The sequence below is a fragment of the Pantherophis guttatus genome, chromosome 3 (assembly GCF_059756535.1).
Source record: "Pantherophis guttatus breed Tessera chromosome 3, ASM5975653v1, whole genome shotgun sequence".
NCBI classification, from domain to species: domain Eukaryota; kingdom Metazoa; phylum Chordata; class Lepidosauria; order Squamata; family Colubridae; genus Pantherophis; species Pantherophis guttatus.
Genome location: NC_142065.1, coordinates 211,311,826 through 211,318,006, shown reverse-complemented (window position 1 = coordinate 211,318,006; position 6,181 = coordinate 211,311,826).

Genomic DNA, 6,181 nt, shown 5'->3' with positions numbered 1-6,181 from the left:
CTAGGTGACTACAGTCAAATCACTTCGGCTGGTATCAAAAAGTTAAGGAAAGTTGGACAAGAGTTCACGATTCACAGAACGGTCTCTTGAGTATGATACTACATTAGTTCCCGTGACACTTGACCGATTTCCAATTGGATAATGGGATTTCCTTGCATAAATGCATGGCCAAGCTTTTTGGAAATAGGTCTACGAACTGGAATGACTTTCCTCAATGTTCTTTGCTCTAGGATCGTGACCGTAGCTGTAATCCTATCCTTTTAGACTGATGTTAAGTGCTATGCAACAAACCATCTAAGGGACTAGCGGTACGATCATTACACACTCAAATGGCAGTGATAACTAGCTGTTATTTTACCCCATTGTTGCACCTGAGGCTCGGCCGAGTGTCCTCTTGGGCTTACCTTGATCTCAGCTGAGAGACACAGCCATCCATTTCAAAGTTAAGTGTTCTCCACTGTCGCCAGCAGCCTCTGTATTCTGCCTTGACTTCACAAAGCATTAAATCCAATTTTCTCACTGAACAGCTCTAACAATGCTAGCTAGAACACCTCCAAGGGACATGGCTCCCTGATTCAGCTGCCCCTTGCTACTCAACCAGCCTTCTTGCTATCAAGGTGGAATATTTTATTTCCTTGAGTGTGGTGCATTGCCACCTGCCTGTTAGTCTTCTGACTGGCAGCTGGAATTGCTTGCCTCTAAGCGAAAGCAATGACGGTGCATTGATAAGAGTCAATAGACTAGAAGCAGTTTGACATCTTCCAACAATGTTCAGTGTGTCCAGAAAGGAAAGTGTGGTTTCAGGAAAGAATAACAGAACACTATAGAGTTGGAAGGGACTTTGAAGGCCTTCTAGTCCAACCCCCTGCTCCAGCAGGAAACTCTATACCATTCTGGACAACTGGTTGTCCGGTCTATTCTTAGAAACCACCAATGATGGAGCACCCACAAGGTCTGGAGCAGTCGTGAAATCCAATTTTTTTTTACTACCGGTTCTGTGGGCATGGCTTGGTGGGTGTGATATGGTGTGGCTTGGTGGGCGTGGCAGGGGAAGGATACTGCAAAATCTCCATTCCCTCCCCACTCCTGGGGGATGGATATTGCAAAATCTCCATTCCCACCCCACTCTGGGGCAAGTCAGAGGTGGTATTTGCCGGTTCTCCAAACTGCTCAAAATTTCCGCTACCAGTTCTCCAGAACCTGTCAGAACCTGCTAGATTTCACCCCTGGTCTGGAGGCAAAGTTGTTCTCTTGATTAATTGTTCTAACTGTCAAGAAATTTTCCTTAGTTCTAGGCTTCTCTCCTTGGTTAGTTTCCATCTATTCCTTCTTGTCCTGCCCTCAGGTGCTTTGGAGAATAGCTTGACTCCTTCTTCTTTGTGGCAGCCCCTGAGATATTGGAGCATTGCTATTATGTCTCCCCTAGTCCTTTTCATTAGACTAATACCCAATTCCTGCAACCATTCTTCATAGGTTTTAGCCTCCAATCCCCTAATAATCTTTGTTGCTATTCTCTGCACTCTTTCTAGAGTCTCAACATCTTCCTTATATTGTGACAACCAAAATTGGATGCAATATTCCAAGGGTGGCCTTACCAAGGCCTTATAAAATGGTATTACAGTATCACTTCACTTGATCTTGATTCTATCCTTCTGTTAATGCAGCCTAGGAAGAAGAGGCAAGGAAGAAGAGACTAAGCACATCAGAACCTGATTTTATTGGGCTATTCAGCTCAGTATTGTGCCTACACCAGAAGTGGGCAACCAGAAGCTCTACAGATGTTCCTGTGCTCCATCCACCCATCAACATATTGCAGAGTTAGGATCAATGTTTTGTAAAACAGCAATGACATTTTCAGTTCCAATGCTTTGATGATTCGGGAATACAGATGAAATATCTCTGTCTAATGATTGCTTAGTCTCAAGTTGAAGGCATCTAGTGAAGAGTAGTTTCCACCCTCTCTTGGTCATTGACTCCATTGCTGAGCTGCAATGCTCCTACTGTTAGGACACAGTCACTCATTGGGATAGACTTCATCCTCTTCTGAGGAACATCCTTTCATATGGTTCAAAAATGGTATCACACTCTCCTGGGATCAATGTTGAGAAGTGAAATCCACCACTATCTGCAGAGCCAAAATTTTTTGGTCCTCTCTATAACATTTGTCATTAGTTTTCCATGGTTTTGGAGATAAGCCTTCCTTGATCATACCTTGAGATGCCTGTAGACCCTGAACTGAAACCTTGCAGTCTATCCTTGGATTTCAAACTTTTCTCCATTACTATTGATGCCCCTTGTTGATGATATCCAATTCTGTGGAAATGACTTAAACACATGGGCCGCAGGAGATGTGGTTAGGTCATTTCAAATTTTCACCAGAGCTGTGATGCATGCTGCTCCTATCTGCATAGGTCTGTTGTGGCTCCGTCCTCCGAGCCTATCTTATTGGAGGAAGAAGGCTCCGAACATGAAGGAGAGGAGACAGCCAGGCCTCCCTCTCCAGGACCCTCCTCTCTGGCAATGCCTCAGGTGTCTCCTGAAGGAGAAGAGATTGGCCGGGAGCCAGGTGTTTCCGAGCCGTCGGATAGTGACGAAGAAACATTGTGGTTGGACCCACGCCAGCGTTGGAGAGACAAGTGTGCGCAGCAGAAAAGGAGGCATGCCAGAGATTAAGCTGAGTCACTGGACCACACCCCACAGGCTATAAAAGGGAGTGTGGTGGCCATTCAGACTCTGTGATGGACAAAGCTAATCTCTGGCGAGGCACTTTGCACCTTCGGACACAACACCTATTTGCTGTGGATTTAATTACAAACTGGACTATTCAAACTGTGTGTATTTTTGTCTCTGTTATCGGAGTAAAAGTTCTTGGCAGGCAGCCACGGAGTTGCTGCCAAGTTCCTTATCATGGACATTGAGTGTTTGAAGAGTTTATTTAACCCTCGGCTGGCTGGTTGGGTGTGTGCATGGTACGGGGACAGAACAAGGTCCTACACCATGGGAGAGATCTAAAGGAGCTTCCCACCCTTATGCTCAGGCAAGTAAGCAAATCTTCTCATTAGAAAGGCATCAACCAAGCTAATCCCACGACAGGTGGCATCTACTTGCTGCGTGAAGAAACAACATCAAGGGACCGGTTTACATTTTGCAAAATCATGTTTCTCTTTCTGCCTTCGCTAATGAAGGCACCATGCAGATTTGGAGTACAGGAGAACAAAGACAGGTCACTTCTATGGTCTATGTTGTTACCTTCTCAGGTCTAGGAACAAAGTCCGTTTTGCTTTCAGGGTTGCCAAGCTATCAAATGTCCACCTGTTGCCACCATCATCTCCTACGGCATTTGGGATTCTATTGCTGGAAGAAAGAAAGCAGCCAGTCGTGCAAGTTTTCTGTTGTGGTCTGCCAGCAGCCTGCGGAGCTGGCAGTGGAGTTAGAAATGATGAGGCTGAGGAAGAACATGGGCCAGTCCTGGAGGCTGGGGAACGCCTGGATGAGGGCTCTGCATCGGAGGCAGAGATGGGGCCATCGGGGAGTGAGGTGCAGACTCCAGAGCCTCCAGAGCAGGGGTGAAATGCTCCCGGTTCAGACCGGATCGCCCGATCCAGTAGCAATGGCGGCGGGTGGTTCGGAGAACTGGTAGCAAAAATTCCTGTGCCCCACCCCATGCCCAGCTGAGCCACACGATCATCAGAGGCTTTTTTTTTTTACTTTTAAAAGCATTTTTTCTACAACCTTTTCCGACGAAAAAATGCTTTTAAAAATAAAAAAAAGCCTCTGATGATCGTGCGGCTCAGCTGGGATCATCAGAGGCTTTTCAAAGCATTTATTCCTGCAACCTCTTGGCGGAAGAGGTGGTTAAAAAAAATGCTTTGAAAAGTCTCTGACGATCCCAGCTGAGTTGCCTGATCGACAGAGAGGCTTTTCAAAGCATTAGAAAAAATGCTTTGAAAAGTTTTTTTTTAAAAAAGTTGGCCATGCCCACCCAGTCACATTATGCCCCCCCAAGCCATGCCCACAGAACCGGAAGTAACAAATTTTACATTTCACCTCTGCTCCAGAGCCTCCAAAGATTGATAGGAGTGAGGCAGAGGAACAGGAGGAGCCTGTTCTTAATGCACGCATGAGAAGAGCTGCCAGAAGGCAAGAGCAGCTAAAGCAAAGAGGACAACTCGGGAGTAGGGCCAAGAGATGATTGGCCCCTCCCATAAGGCTTAAAACAGACCAGCAATGGCTTTTGGGCTTTGCCGGAAAACAACGTTGGTAGCTTTGTCTTCTTCTTCGTCTACGTCTTGTATTTATTTTTGTATCTGTGACTTCTGAACGTTTGCCAAGAAAGGCCTTTGGCAGTTTGCCTAATTGGACCAAGGTTTGCGATAGGACTGAGGAATTTTGTGTTGGGAGGAATTTGCTTTAATTTAGTTGAACGACGCTGGGAATGAAGTAATTCTCAGCTGTTCAAATAAAGTTTGTTTGTTTTTTCAGGGACTGATTTTCCTACTACTTACTTGGGCCTGGGTCACAGCAGTTTCGTTTCCAAGGTTTTGTATGTTTGTGCAACAAAAGCAGCATTTCAATGGGGAAAGAGATCTGGAGGTATCTTGCAAGTCGCCAGAGGTCATTCTTCCAAATATTGCAGCTGCTCCGTGGTTCAGGATTTCATTACCGAGCAGATAAAAAGGCCCAGCTGTCTCCAATGGTTAGCTTACCCATGTTTTATTTATTCCTCTTTGCTAGTTTATTCACAGCAAAGGACAACCGAAATACTGTCCTTCCTCTCACCTCCAAGCAAAAGAGTTTGATGCCACAAGTTGAGGAGGCAAATTAGAGGAGGGGGACGGTCTCCAAAGCAGACCTTCTCTCTCTCTCTCTCTCTCTCTCTCCCCCTCCCTCCTTCCTTCCCTCCCTCCCTGTCTCTCCCTCTCTCTGTGTTTGTGTCTCTCTCTGTCTCTCTCTCTCTTTCTCTCTCTGTCTCTCTCTGTCTCTCTCTCCCTCCCTCCCTCCTCCCTCCCTCCCTGTCTCTCCCTCTCCCTCTCCCTCTCCCTCTCTCTGTCTCTCTCTCTCCCTCTCCCTCCCTCCCTCTCTCTCTCTCTCTCTCTCTCTCTCTCTCTCTCTCTCGTTAATAAAAGGGCAAGACTCATAATAAGTGAAGAATAAACAAAAGGAGATTTTTTTTATTCTAATTAAGTAGGGGGTATACAGGTAGTCCTTGACTTATGACTACAACGGAAGCCCAAAATTTCCATTGCTAGACATCCAATCTAGAGAGAATCTAGATTCTAGATTGTGGCTTTAATCTAACGATTGTATTAGTCTATAATGCAGCATACTGTTGGAAGAAATGTCCTTCTGGGTTAAGTTCCAAGTGGGGAGAAAGATGCCAGATTCATGGAAGTTGCTTAGAAAGAAGGTTTATTGATGAACAGGATCACATGGCTTGAGATCCTGGGCAAAAAAGGGGCAGAGATGCTGAGAGTGCCTTGGTTTTATGCCCTCTGTTGGGCTTTGAATCTGAGCTTGTATTCTGATTGGTTGTCAGACTCCCATGGGGCCATGCAGGGGCAACTCTGTAGTCTGCCCTGAGTCCCAAGCTTGGTTGAGCCTTGCTGGGTGATGTAATCTTCCCAGGTGCCATGTGGTGAGATGGGTAAAGAGCTAATCCTATCATGTCCTGAGGGCCATGTATTCCATATAGAATAGGATAGGATAGGATAGGATAGGATAGGATAGGATAGGATAGGATAGGATAGGATAGAATAGAGGAGAGGAGAGGAGAGGAGAGGAGAGGAGAGGAGAGGAGAGGAGAGGAGAGGAGAGGAGAGGAGAGAAGAGAAGAGAAGAGAAGAGAAGAGAAGAGAAGAGAAGAGAAGAGAAGAGAAGAGAAGAGAAGAGAAGAGAAAATTGAATTCTTTATTGGCCAAGTGTGATTGGGCACACAAGGAATTTGTCTTGGTGCATACGCTCTCAGCGTACATAAAAGAAAAGATACATTCATCAAGAATCATAAGGTACAACACTTAATGATAGTCATAGGGGACAAATAAGCAATCAGGAAACAATATCAATATAAATCGTAAGGATACCGGCAACAAGGTTACAGTCATGCAGTCATAAATGGAAGGAGATGGGTGATAAGAACGATGAGAAGATTAATAGTAATGCAGACTTAATAACTAGTTTGACA